This window comes from Aquarana catesbeiana, linkage group LG09 (genome assembly GCF_042186555.1).
Source record: "Aquarana catesbeiana isolate 2022-GZ linkage group LG09, ASM4218655v1, whole genome shotgun sequence".
Lineage (NCBI taxonomy): Eukaryota > Metazoa > Chordata > Amphibia > Anura > Ranidae > Aquarana > Aquarana catesbeiana.
Window position 1 is genome coordinate 286,356,983 of NC_133332.1, and position 17,977 is coordinate 286,374,959.

A 17,977-nucleotide genomic window follows, 5' to 3' on the forward strand; every position below is an offset into this window, starting at 1 on the left:
GCTCCTTTCCTCTAGGTGTTAATAACTTAACACCAAGTTTACTATAAGGACCCCTTATGTATTTGTACGTGTTGATCATGTCCCCCCTTAATTTCCTCTTCTCAAGAGAGAATAAATTCTGTTCCACTAATCTTTCCTCATAGCTGAGCTCCTCAATGCCTCTTATTAGTTTGATTGCACTTCTCTACATTTTCTCCATTTCCCCAATATCCTTTTTGAGAGCTGATGCCCAAAACTGAACTGCATATTCCAGATGAGGCCTTACTAATGATTTGCACAGGGGCAAAATGATATCTCTCTCTCTGAAGTCCATACCTCTCTTAATACAAAAAAGAACTTTGCTCACTTTGGAAAATGCAGCTTGGCATTGCATGCTATTATTAAGCTTATGATCTACCAAAACCCCCAGATCCTTCTCCACTATGGATTCCCCCAGTTGTACTCCTCTAGTATGTACGATGCATGCATATTCTTAGCCCCCAAGTACATAACTTTACATTTATCAACATTAAACCTCATTTGCCACATCTGGGGTACCTTGGGGTACACTACTAATAACCTTAGACCATTCAGAGTAAGAATCTGTAACCACTACTCTCTGAATTCTGTCTTTTAGCCAGTTTTCTATCCATTTACAAACTGATCTTTCCAAGCCTATAGACTTTACCTTACACATTAGCTGTGTGTGGGGAACTGTGTCAAACGCTTTTACAATATCCAAGTATACTACGTCCACAGACACCCCTCTGTCCAAGGTTTTACTTACCTCCTCATAAAAAGAAATCGGGTTTGTTGGTAAAGACTTTGATCCCTTTTTAAATATAGGCACCACATTGGCCCTACAACAATCCAGTGGTCCTTAACAGTCATTAATGAGTCCCTAAAAATTGGATACAATGGCTTTGAAATGACAGAGCTCAATTATTTTAGGAGTCATGGGTGGATGCCATCTGGTCCAGGTGCTTTATCCACCTTTATTCTGTCTAAATAATTCTGGACCATAACACTTTTGAGCCATTGTGGATGTACCATCCCCATTATGAACATGAGCTCCCCCATGCTCCTTTGTATACACAGAGCTGAAGAAAGTCTTTAATAAATTGCCTTCTCTTTGTCCCCAGTCACCCAATCTAGATTATTTTGTAAAGGTCCTACACTGTACAAGCTCAGACCTGACCTTTACTATTAATATATTTGAAGGATTTTTGGTTAGGTTGGTCCTACTATCTTTTTCAATCTGTCATTCCTTTTGAATTTTTGCATCCTTTATTTCCTTTTTACATATTCTGTTATATTCTTTGTAACATTTAAACAATGATAGTGTTCTTTCATTTTTATATTTTTTAAACGCTCTTTTCTTATTATTTTTTTATTCTTATAGCTTTTTTTAGCTTTGCCGTGAGCCACATAGGTTTTACTTCTAGCCCTTTAAACTTATTGCCCATGGGTGAGTTCACGTACAGTCTTTTGAAGAATTCCCACTTCATCTATGCCAATATTCCGTCCTAGTCTAATGCCCTGTACACACGGTCGGACATTGATCGGACATTCCGACAACAAAATCCATGGATTTTTTCCGACGGATGTTGGCTCAAACTTGTCTTGCATACACACGGTCACACAAAGTTGTCGGAAAATCCGATCGTTCTAAACGCGGTGACATAAAACACGTACGTCGGGACTATAAACGGGGCAGTAGCCAATAGCTTTCGTCTCTTAATTTATTCTGAGCATGCGTGTCACTTTGTGCGTCGGATTTGTGTACGCACCATGGGAATTTCTGACAACAGATTTTGTTGTCGGAAAATTTTATAGCAAGCTCTCAAACTTTGTGTGGTGGAAATTCCGATGGAAAATGTGTGATGGAGCCCACACACGGTCGGAATTTCCGACCACAAGGTCCTATCACACATTTTCCGTCGGAAAATCCGACCGTGTGTACAGGGCATAAGTCTTGGAAAACACCCTCATTCTTGGAAAATGTGTTCTCTTAAAGTTAATTGTATTTATATTTCAAGTATGAGCTTGTTGCTTACAGCTAACGTTAAATTAAATCATGTTATGGTCACTGATGTTCTTTTATATCAGGGATATGTAATTAGCGGACCTCCAGCTGTTGCAGAACTACAAGTCCCATGAGGCATAGCAAGTCTCTGACAGCCACAAGCATGACACCCAGAGGCAGAGGCATGATGGGACTTGTAGTTTTGCAACAGCTGGAGGTCCACTAATTGCATATCCCTGTTTTATATTAACATTGGTAATACAGTAAGCTCTGCATGGCTTGAAATTACCAGGTCCAGCAGAGCATCATTCCTTGTTGGGGCCTCAATAAACTGGGCCATAAAATTGTCTTGTGATAAGTTTATAAATGTTTGCCCTTTCACTGTTCCAGCAGTGCCATTACTCCAGTCAATTTCTGGGTAGTTGAAATACCTTATTATCACTGTCCCGGCCCCTGCTGCCCTTTCTATCTGTGCATGGAGCTGAGCCTCCACCTCCTCACTAACACTGGGAGGTCTATAACGAACTCCAATGATAACCTTTGTAGGACGCACACCCATGTACAGTTCCACCCATAAAGCTTCCGCCTCATCACACTCTCCATCAACTAGGTCTTCTTTCACACTCGCTTTGAGATCACTTCTCACATAGTGACAGAAACCACCATATCAACCAACAGTTTGTCAGAAGAGTACATAACATGCATATTGCCTCTTCTGTTTACAGGTGTATAGTATGTTAACATATGAAGCAATCCTGTGCTGCCAAGGTCATTTTAATTGAAATCCTATTATTACCCACGATATACTGTATATTCAATTCAAAACATACATGTTTTAAATGTATGTCTGAGTATGATTAAAAAAAGGAATTTTCTGTACAACTCTGCAACATATGCACAAATCCCCACATTTAAATCACCAATATGCCGCAAGTATAGAAAAATACCTGTTGACCTGCCAGAAATCTAGTGAGCTTCTGCATTTGATCATGTTGACTTTAAAGCTGAATTTTAGAAATGGTAATTTTTACGTAGTTATATTGGTCCAAGCTGGACCAACATAATTATCATTATGTATTATTATTTATTTTATATTTATTAGTTTTGTTATGGTTAACGTAATGTATTTGCCATAACAGTGGGAGACCCTGGAAGCTGGAGATAACTGTAGTAGGTACCACTACTACAGTTATTGTTGCTAGCTTCCTTGTTTCATACCATCATCACCCAACCTCTTCACCTTGTCCAATCAGAGATTGCTTTGCATTCATTAAAAAAATGGGAAGTTTTCCTTGAATGACACCCATGCCAATCGAGCAATCCCCTGTGTTCACAGTGCAGCAGGTCAGGCACTCAGCATGGGACCCAGAAGTTAGTGGAGAAAAGTGTAGTAACTGTGCCTACTACAGTTATTTCCAGCTTCCACAGGGATCCCATAATTATGGCACATACTGTACCTCCATTTGTCCAAGCGGGACTAATGTAACTAAACATTTCCATACCTAATCTTCAGTTTTAAGTAAAAGAACTAATGAGCTTTCTCAGTAAGTCAGTGCAAAGTATAAAGATAAGGTACAATGTACAGGAAACCCATAACAACCTACACTATATTACAAAAAGTATCTGGACACTTGCCTTTAAATGCACAGGAACGTTAATAGCATCCCAGTCTTATGCCCCGTACACACGGTCGGATTTTCCGATGGAAAATGTCCGATCGGAGCGTGTTGTCGGAAATTCCGACCGTGTGTGGGCTCCATCGGACATTTTCCATCGGATTTTCTGACACACAAAGTTGGAGAGCAGGAGATAAAATTTTCCGACAACAAAGTCCGATCGCGTCAATTCCGACCGTGTGTGGCCTGTTCCGACGCACAAAGTGCCACGCATGCTCAGAAGAAATTCCGACACGGAACAGCTCGGTCTGGTAAACTTAGCGTTCGCAATGGATACAGCACTTTCGTCACGCTGCAATGTTAAAAATGGTTTAATACAGCGCAATCTCTTCTTCTTTATAATGTGACAAGAATTAAGTAATTTTGCTGCTCATATTCACACACACTTCTCACAAACTTATTTCTTTACTATTTATCGGGATTCCCTCAATATATTTTGATTTGTCACATCTGACAACATTATTTATTTATTTGGTTTTTTTAAGGCCAATTATTTTTTTTTTTGGTTTGTCTTTTTTTCAAGGCTTATTTTTGTTTTTGGGATTTTTATTTGTACTCCAGAAAATTTTTGTGGACCAACACCATTGATATGTTGTTCTATTTAATCTGTAGGAGATTGTTTGGTGTTGGTGTCCCTTGTTAATTTCACATTTTATGTTAGAAATGTACCTGAATCGTCAACAACAAACTGTCCTTTTTGGATGAAAACACACATAGGAGAGTATAATTTTCAAAAAAATAACTTTTATTAAGGGCTCACAACTAAACAAAGAGGGAGGCAACGCTGGAGAAACAGCAGAAATGGGTGAAGCCTTTGACCCCCAGGGCACACATCAACTATTTTCAAGCAAAATTGGTGGCCTGAGGAGTCCTTATCTAAGGGAGTGCAGTCTGGTCCAGAAGTCTCAGAGATCCGGAAAGCAGCAGATGACATCTGTGTCCCCAGGCTGTGGTCATACGAGAGACTGCAGCTTTTGTCAGACCAGACTGAACCCAGGGTCATCACTCTCTGGTCTTCCTTCCACGCTTCCTTCCACGCTGTGGCTCTGGTGGTGGAGTTGTGGCAGCAGGAGGAGGAGGAGGATGGTCCAACTCAATAACGTCGGTCTTGGGTGTTAGTTCCCCTCTCACCCCCCTTAGTTAGGACTTTATAAATAAGTTGCTCACACAGGAGGCGTTGACCCTCCTGCATGCCCTGCAGTTTGGTGGCAGCCATGCAGGCAAAGGCCTCTTCAGGAGTGGGTAAGGCTCGGAGGGACGCAGAAGCCTCCTGAATGAGCCTGAGCGCTGAATCCTGCATGGGAGTCATCTTCCTCGCTCTTTTATATGGAAGGCGGAGGGGAGGAACCTGCGATTCAGTCAGGCTGCGACTGGTCCCAGGCTTCTCTTTGCTGCCACTTAGCCCCGCCTCCTCCTGGCTGCCACTGATCCCCGCCTCTTCCTGACTGCCACATTCCAGAGCCTCCTCCTGGCTGAGGTCTTCCTGTGTATGAAAAAGGGACATAGTTTGAGTTTTTTAGTCATCAATCACACACAATTTTCACCTCCTGACTGTTGCAAATTGAATTTTAACAATTATAACAGACTATCCTTCTGAGCCCAGCAGTTTTCATTCTTGTCCCAATTTTGGGTGCCCACTACTGTCTATTGATATGTAAAACACTTTTTTCAATCAGCAATTAGTGATCAATAATAACATCTAGTAAACATAATTTATTTATTGACCAGAAATCTGTAGAGGAATGCTATACCTGACTCCAGCTGGGCTCCTCCACTTCTTCCTGGCTGGAAGGCCCAGGTTGGACATCGGAAGCCTCAGCTGGGATGGAAGGAAGAGTGGAAGGAAGAGTAGAGAGGGATTCCCTGACTACAGTGTGGTCTGACAGAAATCGCAGTCTCTCATAGTACCACAGCCTGGGGACATAAACATCATCTGCTACAGCTCCGGACCTCTGGGAATCCGTGACCTTCTTGCGCTCCCTAAGATAAGTGCTCCTCAGGCCACCAATTTTGGCTTTTAAATAGGGGATGGTTGCTTTGGGGACCACCGGCTTCACCAACTCCAGCGCTGCCTGCCTCTTTTGTTTATTGTTATAATGGGGATGTCTCACCTGCCACAGACAGGGCAGCTCCCTGTATTTGTCTATGAACAGGGGGAGGAAGTTGTGGTCATTGAAGCCATCCATTTTCTCTGCAAGACACAACACAAGACAAACCCTAAGGTCAGGGCAAACTCTCCTAATCTTGTTACAATATAGGCTTCAATTTCGAAGCAGTATAGGCCCAAGTTTAGATCTTACCTTCGTTATCAAGATCAGCGCTTTCGATGCTCCTTCCTCGGCTCACAGATCGTACGTAATGCGCACGCGTGTTACGCTTTATACACACTGTGCATGAGTGTGACTCTGCCCGCCCCTGACATTCTTTCTAGTCTATTCCCCGCCCCTTTTCGTTCGGCGCAGTGGGGGAAGAGCACATGGCGGAGACACAGCAGGTGCGTGCTAATTATAGCAAGGAGGAGGAGGAGGAGGAGGAAAGCCCAGAGCCTGAAACGTCACGATCAAGAAGGAGATTTAAGGCCTCAAATATGTCCTTTAGGGAGATGTTGGAGATGGTGGACATCCTTAAGAGGGCCGACTATGATGGGAAGTATGGGCCTTACCCCAACCCCAATGTCAGAAAGGCCAAGATCATGGCGAAAGTGGTCAGGAGTCTGCACCGGCATTTCGGGGTACGACGATCGAAAGATCAGCTCAGGAAGCGGTGGTCGGACCTGAAATTAAGAGAACATGAGAAGTACAGAAAGATCCGGAGAGTGCTGCAAAAAAGTAAGTAGTTGTCCTGTGTTCCTATTCTTTAGGTTTATTACGTTCGTGCTGCTCCATGTGATTTTCTTACAAGTCTACATTTTTACATGGCAAATTTCATGTTCATGGGTACATTATTCGTTCGTATCAAACATTATTCTTTCGGCCTATAAAACACCATTGTTTAGGCCATATGCATTTGGCCACAATTTTTACGCCCTACTTGTCATAAACTATTTTGATTGTGTAGATGGCTTTGTTACTAAAATGAAATGCAAACTAGATTCTGTTTAAGTAGAGGACACTCAGCAGCTGTTTTCACATCTGGACACTGGAGCACTAGTGTGGGACACAAGAACACCATTTTTATTAGGGGGCCACACAGGTGCTCCAGTGTATACTATAGGGGGGGGCTACATCTGTGAAGCTTGTACCAAACAGGTAAAGTATTGAAGCTTGACAAAGGACACTGAAAATGCTACATTTTGGAACTCTGCCAAAATAGACAATTGTACCCCACTTCCAAGCAATGTTTTATAATTATAGTTCTGCCATCAAATCACTGTGTGCTAAGTATAGCATTTTTGTTTAACATAGGGGAGGAAAGACTCGGAGGACACCCCTCATCCGAGGAGACCACAGACCCCCCACCTCTGGAAGAAGGTGAAATCCCACCAACCCAAGAAGTGCAGGAGGAGGAAGAAGACGTGGTGGAACTAGTCACCACAACAGGTGAGTGTCTGCGACCACAGGCTCAGGTAAGAGATGGATGACGGCATTTTTTTTATACCTTTTTTTTGGATTTCTCTCTTTTTAGGTGATCGTGATGTTGTGGATCGAGATCCCTTCACATCAGAAAGTGCCCAGATCCTGATCGGGGAGATCATGGGGTGTAATTTAGAATTGGAAAACCTCAATAAAAACATCAATGATGTTATTCAAAAAAATAAAAACATCATTGATGTTTTGGGGCGAGTTTAAAACCCCTCCAAATCCCTTTGTTTTTTTGTTTGCTCCAATGTTCAAAATGTTTGAAAGATTTGTCAAAAAGCCAAATTTGGAGGATGCACACAGTGTGCCAACATGTGCTATCTGCCATCACGGGAGATCAATGGACGCGTTTTGGGGGTGCAACCCCTTCCTCAATAATAAAGTAGCTGAGAGGAAGGGGTTGCTCCCCCAAAACACGTCCCTTGATCCCCCGTGATGGCAGCTAGCACATGTTGACATTGGGAAATTTGTGTGTATCTTCCAAATTTGGCTTTTCCTGGGGTGACTTCACCCCAGCTGAACGCAATATCAAACACAGTTCCTAAATACTCATGTCTGATATTGCCTTCAAGTTCTACCAAATGTGAACTTTGTAAGTTCAAGATTTGTGGCTTTCTTGTTGGTTTTACACATGCCTGTTTTAAATGGACATTTATCTGTTTGATAATGCTACCCCAAACATTGTTATACCACAAACATGTTGTTTTGTTAGAAAAAAACTTTTCTAAATGCACATGTGATTGTGCAGGTATTAAAGAGATTGTTAAGCAAGAATGTGTGGATTATTGTGTCAACGCTAAAACACTTTGTTGGTGATGTCATTGCTGTTTTCTGTGAAAATGGGGGTTATTTCCTAAGGGCAAATCCTCTTTGCACTGCAAGTGCAGTTTCAGTGCACTTGTAGTGCAAAGTGTCTTTGCTTTTAGTAGATAACACCCAACAGTGCTTTGTATAAGGTTACACAATCACGCCATTTTCTGGGCTCAACACATTTCTGTCACGGTCAGCTAAAACAAACACAAGCAGTAAATGTCCACAAAGATTTTCTTTTTTTTTCTTTTTTATTTGATAAAGGCTTCACAAATTTGCTGGCATATTGATGGCCCCCCTACCCGCAAAGAACTCCAGGTATCGTAACCGGACATCACGGGCACTCAGGGAGGGCAAGCCAGGACGGCCACTTTCAAGCGCCGTCAGTGTTGTTTCATGGATCATTCCGGCCTCAGGCCCAACTGAGCCAGCATAGTTGGCCGAATGTTTGCGTAAAAAGTTATGGAGAATACAGCACGCCAGGATTATATGATTAAGTTTATACTCCGCCAAATGGATGGGTGTCAGAAATAGGCGGAACCGGCTGGCCAGGATTCCAAATGTGTTCTCCACCACTCTTCTGGCTCTGGCCAGCCGGTAATTAAAAACCCTCTGTTCCGGGGTGAGGGTCCTCATCAGGAATGGCCGCATAAGATGGTCCCCCAGCGCAAACGCTTCATCAGCAACGAACACGAATGGGAGTCCTTCCACATTGTCCTCTGGAGGTGGCAAGTCCAAGCTGCCATTCTGGAGACGCCTGTAGAACTCTGTCTGGGCGATGACTCCACCATCGGACATCCGGCCATTCTTCCCCATGTCCACATACAAGAAGTCGTAATTAGCCGACACCACCGCCAACATCACAATACTATTGAACCCCTTATAGTTGAAATAGTATGACCCTGAGTTGGGTGGTGGGATGATGTGGACGTGTTTCCCATCAATTGCCCCTCCGCAGTTAGGAAAGTCCCACCGCTCAGCAAAGTGGGAGGCCGCAGTCTGCCATTCCTGTGGCGTGGAAGGAAACTGTGGAGTCAAAACAAAAATAAATTAATATTTTTGCACATAAACATGGCAAGCAGATTAGACACAAACATTCTTGGCCAACCTCCAGATAGCATTTATTAAGGGGAATTTAACAACACCAAAGTATAGGGTACACCTATCTTATCCCCCCCCTCTCATGGGCCATTTCTAACATTATGGGGGGTGAGGAAATCTTGGACAGGTAACCCTCTCTACTTCATTGAGAGATGAATGCCTAAATACAGGGTATTACTTAGAACAGCCCCTCCTTAGTTACACTATTGGCAGCCCACTGGACAGGTAAGAAGTGTCATAATACAAAGATATAAAAACACACTGTACACATTTGAGCACATTTGGACATTCTGCTATTACCTGTCAAGATAATAATAGGATATAAAAAGTTTAAAGTACCGTTTGAAAGTATACAGGCAGGCCCTTGCACTACATGCTTTGGGGAATTCATCCATACATCTGACCACAAAAGAGATGGGTATAGTGTGTATGGGTTGGGCAAAGTCAGCAGATAGATGATTGAGGATAGATAGAGAATTGGGATCAGCTGACTTAGCAGTTGGGGGGAGGGAGGGTTAATAAAAATGATTTGGGACACCACAAAAGGAGAACATACTGGGGAGGTTATTGAAGGCCAATCTGTATGAAGGACCTAAAAAAATCATTACATAAAAATCCAGCATGCATGAGGACAAAGGGGACATTCACAGCATATTCCAATCATGGTAATTAGGGAATGAGGAAAGAAATACAATATATTATCAATCATTAAATACAAAGAAATGTGATATTAAAGGATAAAAATCTTACCTTCATATACTCCTTCTGCAGGACCTGGATGATGGCAGAACAGGTCTCTGGGATAATGATACCCAGAGCCTGGGGGGAGATGCTTGTCGAGAACTTCAAGTCCTGCAGACTTCTCCCAGGTACCGCAGGGTAGCGACAAGCCTCTGCTCCGGAGTGATGGCTTGCCTCATGCAGGTATCCTGCCTGCTGATATAGGGGGTCAGCGAAGCCAGCAGACGGTGAAATACGGGGTCCGTCATCCTGAGAAAGTTCCTGAAATCATCAGGATTATTCTCACGGATCTCACGGAGCAAAGGCATATGAGAGAACTGGTCACGCTGAAGCAACCAATTCTTGGTCCATGAACTCCTCCCCACCCTGTTCATGGACTGGACTTGTGTCAAGGTCAGGACCCCAACACCAAGCCCCCGCACAGCATGAACTCTACGAGGAGTACGTATACGAAACATGGCTAGAAAACGGTCGGCTGCTCAGAACGAAGTAACAGAGCGCACTGAAGAACAGCAAGGCCTGTGAAGAGCGACCTGAAAAACAGTAACGAACGCACAAGAACACAATGACTACTTAAAGTCACGCGGAACTTGCTTGCACGCACTGAAGAGCAGATACAAACCCACAAGCACAAACTGAACCGCAGAAAACGATCTGAAAGCCACGAGTCTGAAAAAGCGCGAATCGTCTCTCACCAAACTTTTACTAACACAAGATTAGCAAAAGGAGCACAAAGGGTGCCGTGCTTGGTTCTGAACTGGCCTTTTCTAGTCTCGTCGTACGTGGTGTACATGACCGCGTGGTTGGCGATCGGAAATTCCGACAATTTTGTGCGACCGTGTGTACGCAAAACAAGTTTGAGCCAACATCCGTCGGAAAAAATCCTAGGATTTTGTTGTCGGAATGTCCGATCAATGTCCGACCGTGTGTACAGGGCATTAGTCTGCAGGGTTCAATATTGAGTTGGCCCACCCTTTGCAGTTATAACAGCTTCAAATCTATTGGGAAGGCTGTCCACAAGGTTTAGGCGTGTCTATAGGAATGTTTGACCATTTTTCCAGAAGCGCATTTGTGAGGTCAGGCACTGATGTGGACGAGAAGGCCTGGCTCAAAGTCTCCGCTAGTCATCCTAAAGGTGTTCTATTGGGTTGAGGTCAGGACTCTGTGAAGGCCAGTCAAGATCTTCCACTCCATACACGCTCACCCATGTCTTTATGGACCTTGCTTTGTGCACTGGTCCAAATCATTTGGTGGAGGGAGGACTATGGTGTGGGGTTGCTTTTCAGGGGTTGGACTTGGCCCCTTAGTTCCAGTGAAGGGAACTCTTAAGGCGTCAGCATACCAAGACATTTTGGTAAATTTCATGCTTTTAACTTTATGGTAACAACTTAGGGATGGCCCCTTCCTGTCCCAACACGACTGCGCAATAATTCACAAACAAGGTCCATAAAGACATGGATAAGCAAATTTGGGGTGGAGGAACTTGACTGGCCTGCACAAAGTCCTTATCGCAACTCGATAGAACACCTTTGGGATGAATTAGAGTGGAGACTGCGAGACCGGGTCTTCTCGTCTACATTAGGGCCTGACCTCACAAATGCACTTCTGGAGGAATGGCCAAACATTCCTATAGACACACTCCTAAACCTTGTAGACAGCCTTCCCAGAAGAGTTGAAGCTGTTATAGCTGCAAAGGGTGGGCCAACTCAATATTGAAAAGTTTATGTGCGTGTAAAGGCAGGTGTCCCAATACTTTTGGCAATATAGTGTATCATTTTGTAACAAATCTGTGTACAGTAAACTAAAGTCTTATCACTCATTGAATGAGAGTCCATGGCTTGAATTTTATAGCCTTGTATATTTGTTTGTGCATACCATTTTAGCTGCATAGACTTGCACAGAAGTGTTGTCATGGTTCTGCTTATGAAGAAGGTTCTGACTTGAAAGAGGCACAGGGCCTAGGACTATAATGTCCCCATTCAACAGGATGCCCAAGGGCTTTCTGGCAGAGACAAGAACATTAGAACTGTTAGTTACACATAAAAATACAATGAATGACAACTTGGTGAACATCACAGCAAATAATGGCTGCAAGGTATTGAGATTAATGGCAGTAATTGCATTTGCATTGAAGACTTTTAGCAGCATGTTGAACACAAACATGAGTTATATTAAGCCACTATATTACCATTAACACACTGGAGGCATGCTGCTGATTTTATTACCTTCATTTGCAATTTCAATGGCATAATAAATAAAACCCTTTCATGCCCTGCTAGAAGAACGCGGCTGTCGAATAGAAAAAGTGAGATTGCTGTGTACGTTAGAGGAAATAAAAGGAAATGTTCTGGATTATATTACATCCCATTAATTGTAATGAAACTGCTAAACTGGAAATGTGCATTCATATTTACTTTGAAACCAGCAAAATATTCGGCACAACAAAGATTATGATAATTTTCAATAACTGAGCCCTTATGTGAAGCCCCAAATTAGCTTTTCTCATTCTGTCACTTACTTTGCAGGTCTGTTGTCTCTGGATTATTTTATTTATAATGTATGCTGTATTTTAAATTCTTTTGTGTTTATATTATATATGTGTCTTAAAGCTTATTTTAAATAGATATGTGGCTCATACATTTTAAGAGGCTTTATTTTTTATATTATGTTTGGCCACTATTGCAAATAATGGTTTAAAAACAATCCGTATCCTCTTCATAAAAAATGATGCGTTATTTCCCAATTTTGCATTCACCATCACCCACTAGTGGAAGGGAGGTGATGCTGTACTGTGCCACAGCTATTCAATTATTAACCTTGCACATTATTTGACACAAAGATGAATTAAGTTAAAGTGTATGTCAAGCCAAAGCTTTTTTCCCTTTTGGATAATGCAGGGAAGAATAAGACCTCCTTTCCCATTTACATCAGGGTCCGCAGAGTTCCCCCCGTGCACTGTAAGATGAAATCCTGCAGACTCTGATGTAAGGGGGAACTTTGTGGACTCTTGTGTAAGGGAGGGCTCTGGTAAACAGAGACCCCCCTTACATCACAGTTCCCCTTTGCATCACAATCTGCAGTGTTCCCCTTTATATCATGATCTGCAAAGTTCCTCTTAACACTTTACCTGTACACTTTACATAGTTGCATAGTTAGTCAGATTGAAAAAAGAAAGAAGTCCATCTAGTTCAACCAATAATAAAAAAAAAATAAAAAAAACATACAATCCCATATACGCATAGCTATCCCACAGTTGATCCGGAGGAAGGTGACAAACCCCAGCAAAGCATGATCCAATTTGCTCCTGCAGGGGACAAAATTCCTTCCTGATCCTCCAAGAGGCAATCGGATATTCCCTGGATCAACTTTACCTATAAATGTTAGTATCCAAGGGGGAACTCTGTGGATTCTGATGTAAGGGGGAACTCTGTGCACTGTGATGTAAAAAGGATCTTTGTGGTCTCTAGTATAAGGGGGGGGGGGCTTTGGTGACCAGAGACCCCCTTACATCAGAGTTTCCCTTTACACCAGAGTCAGCAGCATTCCCTTTTACATCAGAGTCCTCATAGTTCTCCTTTAATTTAGACTCCACAATGCTCCCTTCTACATCAAGGTCAACAAAGTTTGATTTCTGTCTGTGTTGATGTTGGAGGAGAGTTACTGTTACTTCCTGTCTGGTCAAATGTCAGCAGGACAGGACATGAAGGCACATCTCTCTAGCAGAGCCCTGGATAACAATGGAAACTTGGCAGAGATTCTAGCAGTTTCTCACACAATAAAGATAGCCGGGGCCACTGAAAAGGGGTACCATCAGGCCTCCTGTAGGGGACCCGGGCACACAGGGGAACTCGGGCAGGAAAGGGGATCTGTGCAGGTCGGTGGAGGGACAATTTCAGAACAATGCACTGTGTCTGTGTCTCTCCCAACAGCAGCTAAAAGCTTGTTTCTCCCCTCCAGGGCTTTCAGCTGCTGGAGGGAGAGACACAGTGCATTGTTTTTTAATTGTCCTCCCGTTCTACCGCACTGAGCAGTCCACATCTGATTCCCCCCTGTGTGCCCGCCTCCCCACAGCGCTGCCAGGTTCCTTCTCCCACGCATGCACAGAAGGATGGAGAGTGGGGGAAGAGGCTAGTAAATATGTCATTTATCAGCCCCTTCTTTTTCTGAATTGGACACAATGAGTAATCAGTACAGATCACTCTTGTGTCCATTCATAACTAAGCATAGTAAAGTATGTTTACTATGCTTCAGTTTATGAATGAACAGGAACCTCTGTCTCCTGTTCATTCATCTTCAGTGTAACTGAGGCTACAGAGAAAGAAGTTGAAGAATCTATTCTGTTCTATCAGTTTATACTCCTGATATTTCATTCAACCCCTCCCCCCCAACAGATTTGTAAATAAATAAATAAATAAATAAATAAACTAGAAATGATTTCTAAAATGTAAGAAAAAACCTTAAAATTGAAAAAAAAAAATTTAAATTACATTTTTGTAATGGGGGGGGGCTTGTCAGGAAGGCTGTACGGGCTCTGTGATTTCTAACGGCAGCCCTGGAGATGGGCACCTGCCACTGCACCTGTTACACAAGCAAGTGCAGTGACTGGCAACACTATGTTCAGTGAAGCTGATCCTGCACTGTTATCATGCTCTGTGTCACTGAAAAGGCACTTGTGATTTTATTAAGCTCAGCATTGCTAAGCTGCATTAAGGACAGAGTAAGTGTCCCCCACTGTGCTTCAGTGAGTGATGCCTGAAGCAGCCACTTCAATTGGCCTCATGGACACAATGCCCTGTGCATTCCGCATATTGTCCCTGCCCTGAGGTATCCCTCATTTTCAAGCTAATATATTGGAAGATATGCAAATCCCCACGTAATGCACTTAGGTTTTTTTTTTCTGTTTGGTAAGGGCGCCCAATAAAAAGTTAACTATAATGTAATATTCTTGCCGGACCAAGCACTAGCACTAGCACTTTTTTTTGGTGAACCAACGGATTGAACAAAAGAAGGTGACTCAATTCCCTCATTCACACACTCGATGTAGATCGGGGAATGCTTTCCACTGAGCCCTTGTAGTCTAACAGCGGGGAGACTTCCCTGCCATCAGAATATATCCTTGCTAAACCAGCCATATTTGGGTCCATACATGGCTGGCTTCAGTTCCAGTTGACATAGGCTACATGTCCCAAGAGTTCTTTCCTACACACAATGGAGGAAGCTAATTGGCTACCATGCACAGTTGCACCAGATTTTGCACTTTACAGCTTAAGGCCCCTTTCACATGGGCGCGTCCACTATGCGGAATCTGCTTGCTCAGCGGGGAATCACTCTGCTGATGCCTGCTGAGCAGGTGGATGACAGGCCCGTGTCCGTTCCGCTATGCAGAGTAGACACAGTTCCGCTCTCCTCTATGGGGCAATTGGATGGAAACGGACCGCCTGTCATGTTTTCATCCAATGCCATCCAATCCACTAGACAGATGGAAAATAGGACCACCATCCATCTGTTTTTGGCGGACAGGATCAGATCAGATGGCGGCGGGTGTCAGCCGACATCCGCCACTCCATAGAGGACAATGCAGGGTCCAATCGGGTCCACCTGTCATTTTTCCATGGACAGCCTGTGTGAAAGGGGCCTTAGTAAATCAATCAAAGTGTGTGGGCAGTTTCATGGGTGTCTAGGGAGCGACATTGCTTTACTGTCAGTTCAGCGGTTAAGTCTGACATGCTATTTTACAGAAAAATGCAGTGTCATTGTCAGCCCAGGCAGGGAGTTAGGAGCACAATGGAATTCAGGGAAATCCAACAGGTATTTTTCTATAGTTCAGCATTTTTTTGGTATTAAATGGGCATCACTAAATGGTGGACTGCTCTCCGAACTCAGACTAAGTGATGGTTCTATCTGGACTGTGGTCATGCCACTTAGCAGTCTGGGAGTTTTCTGTCTTGTGTCCTCTCCCAGCTGTCTTCCCCTGGGTAGTGTCTTCCTCCCTCTCCTGCTGCCGTTGCCATCCTTAAAGCAGGCAGAGGGCAGGAGGTGTGGCAGGTGTGGACAGAAAACAGAAGCTTTTCAAGTTAACAAACTGTGGTGACTGGCTGCTAGGATGAAAGGTGGTGCTGGCAACCAATTACCTGCGTGTTAACATGGAAAGTTGGCAAGCTCCTGCTCTCTGTCCAGACCTGCTGTGCCCCCTGCCCTTTGTCTGCTGTGAAGTTGTGGGTACACACTGTCAAAAAATCAGACTTTCAGTGTGTACAGTAATCTGACAGAATCTAGTCTAACGACCGGCTTTTGTCGAAGGGACATGCTGGAAAACCAGCATCTGATCAGTGCTTTCAGCTAACGGCTGCAAACACTGATCAGTGTATTCAGGAGGGGGGAGACCTAATCTCACAATATATCTCTTGTGTTGGTACAGCTAATAATCAGGTTTGCTGGGTTGGATGAAAAAAACTTGCAGTGTGTACTGGGTTTAAGGAAGGACTGCAAGGGAGGGCTGAAATTGGAATGAGGTTTCATGTTTGATGTAAAGCAGTAGTTCTCAACTCCTGCCTTCAGTACCCACTAATTTTAAGTATTACCTTGGGGAGATGCTGACTAGAATACTGCAATCACTGAGCAGCAAATGATATCACCTGTGATGTATTTCAGTTATCTTGCAAACCTGGCCTGTTAGTGGGTCCTGAGGACAGGAGTTGAGAACCCCTGATGTAAAGGGACTGTTATGTGAAGAGGGGAATGTGATGTAAGGCGGGGGGGGGGGGTAAGGGCTGTGATGTGAAGGGGATTGTGATTTGGGGCAGGGGGTGAGGACATTATTGTAAAGCGGGGAAACTGAAGCTGGGGGTGTTGATATGAAGAGGAGACTGAGAACACTAATGTAAACAGGAGAATGCAATATGAAGGGGGTCTTCAATGGTAAAGGGGGAGCTGTGATGTGAAGGGGACTCTGATGTAGATGGGGGACTGTAATGTGAATGGTGAGTTGATGACACAGATGTAAAGGGCAGGGTCTGTGATGTAAACGGGGAAACTGTGAAGTGAAGGCTCTGGGATTGATTTACTAAAACTGGAGCGTGCAAATTCTGCTACACCTGTGCACGATAGCCAATCAGTTTCTAACTTCAGTTTGTTCAATTAAGCTTTGATGAAAAAAAAAAATCATCATGACATTAGAAAGCATGACTACAAATGTCTGGAAAGCTTCTGTGATGTTGGACTATGAAAAAATACTGGTACCTTTCCTCCATGAAGAGACAGTTACAGGGCTGACCAAAGGTTTCGATACCTAGCGCAGCAAGAGAGGTAAGTACATCATGTCCACAAATATTCTACATGCATGTTCAATGTTGATGCTGGGTTCTCCCTTGAAGCCCTATTGTATGCTGTCAGGAGGAACTTCCTTCTCCTTTAGAATACAATGCTCTTTTGGTGGAGGTGACCATGGAACATGTTTTGCTTGTGCTGGATTTATCATGGACTTGGGTGAGTATTCAAGAAGGGGGGGACGTGGGCCAACTTTAATTTATTTAGTCTCTGTTCTCTTGCAGATAACCCCACAGAGGAAGCAAACATCCAACTATTTTCTGTCAAAGCAGATTTTCAAAATTTAGGCTTCTCTGCATCTGACAAGACATCAGCCAGTCTCAAGAACAGCAGCCTAATGTTAGTGTTGAGGTAGTTAACTATCTGCAACCGTCCTCAAGTTTCCAAAGAAAAGAGATCAATTTAAGCCAATGTACCAGCTCCCCCTACTGTGAACTTCCCTTGTAGGGGGAGCTGGTACATTGGCTAGAATAGTGAATACTAATAATATTTTGAGTTACTTATTTGTTTAAATGTATTTTTTGACATGTTTGAGTATGAATTAATTTTCAGAATTTGGTTGTTAGAATGAATTGATTTGTATCCATTTATTGATAGGGGTGACTCCCATTCATTCACCTTCAGTCTATTTATACCATTGCTACACGTCAGTGCAACAAGCTAAACCACTTAACAAAGGGATTGATTTACTAAAGGCAAATCCACTTTGCACTGCAAATGCACCTGAAAGTGCACTTGGA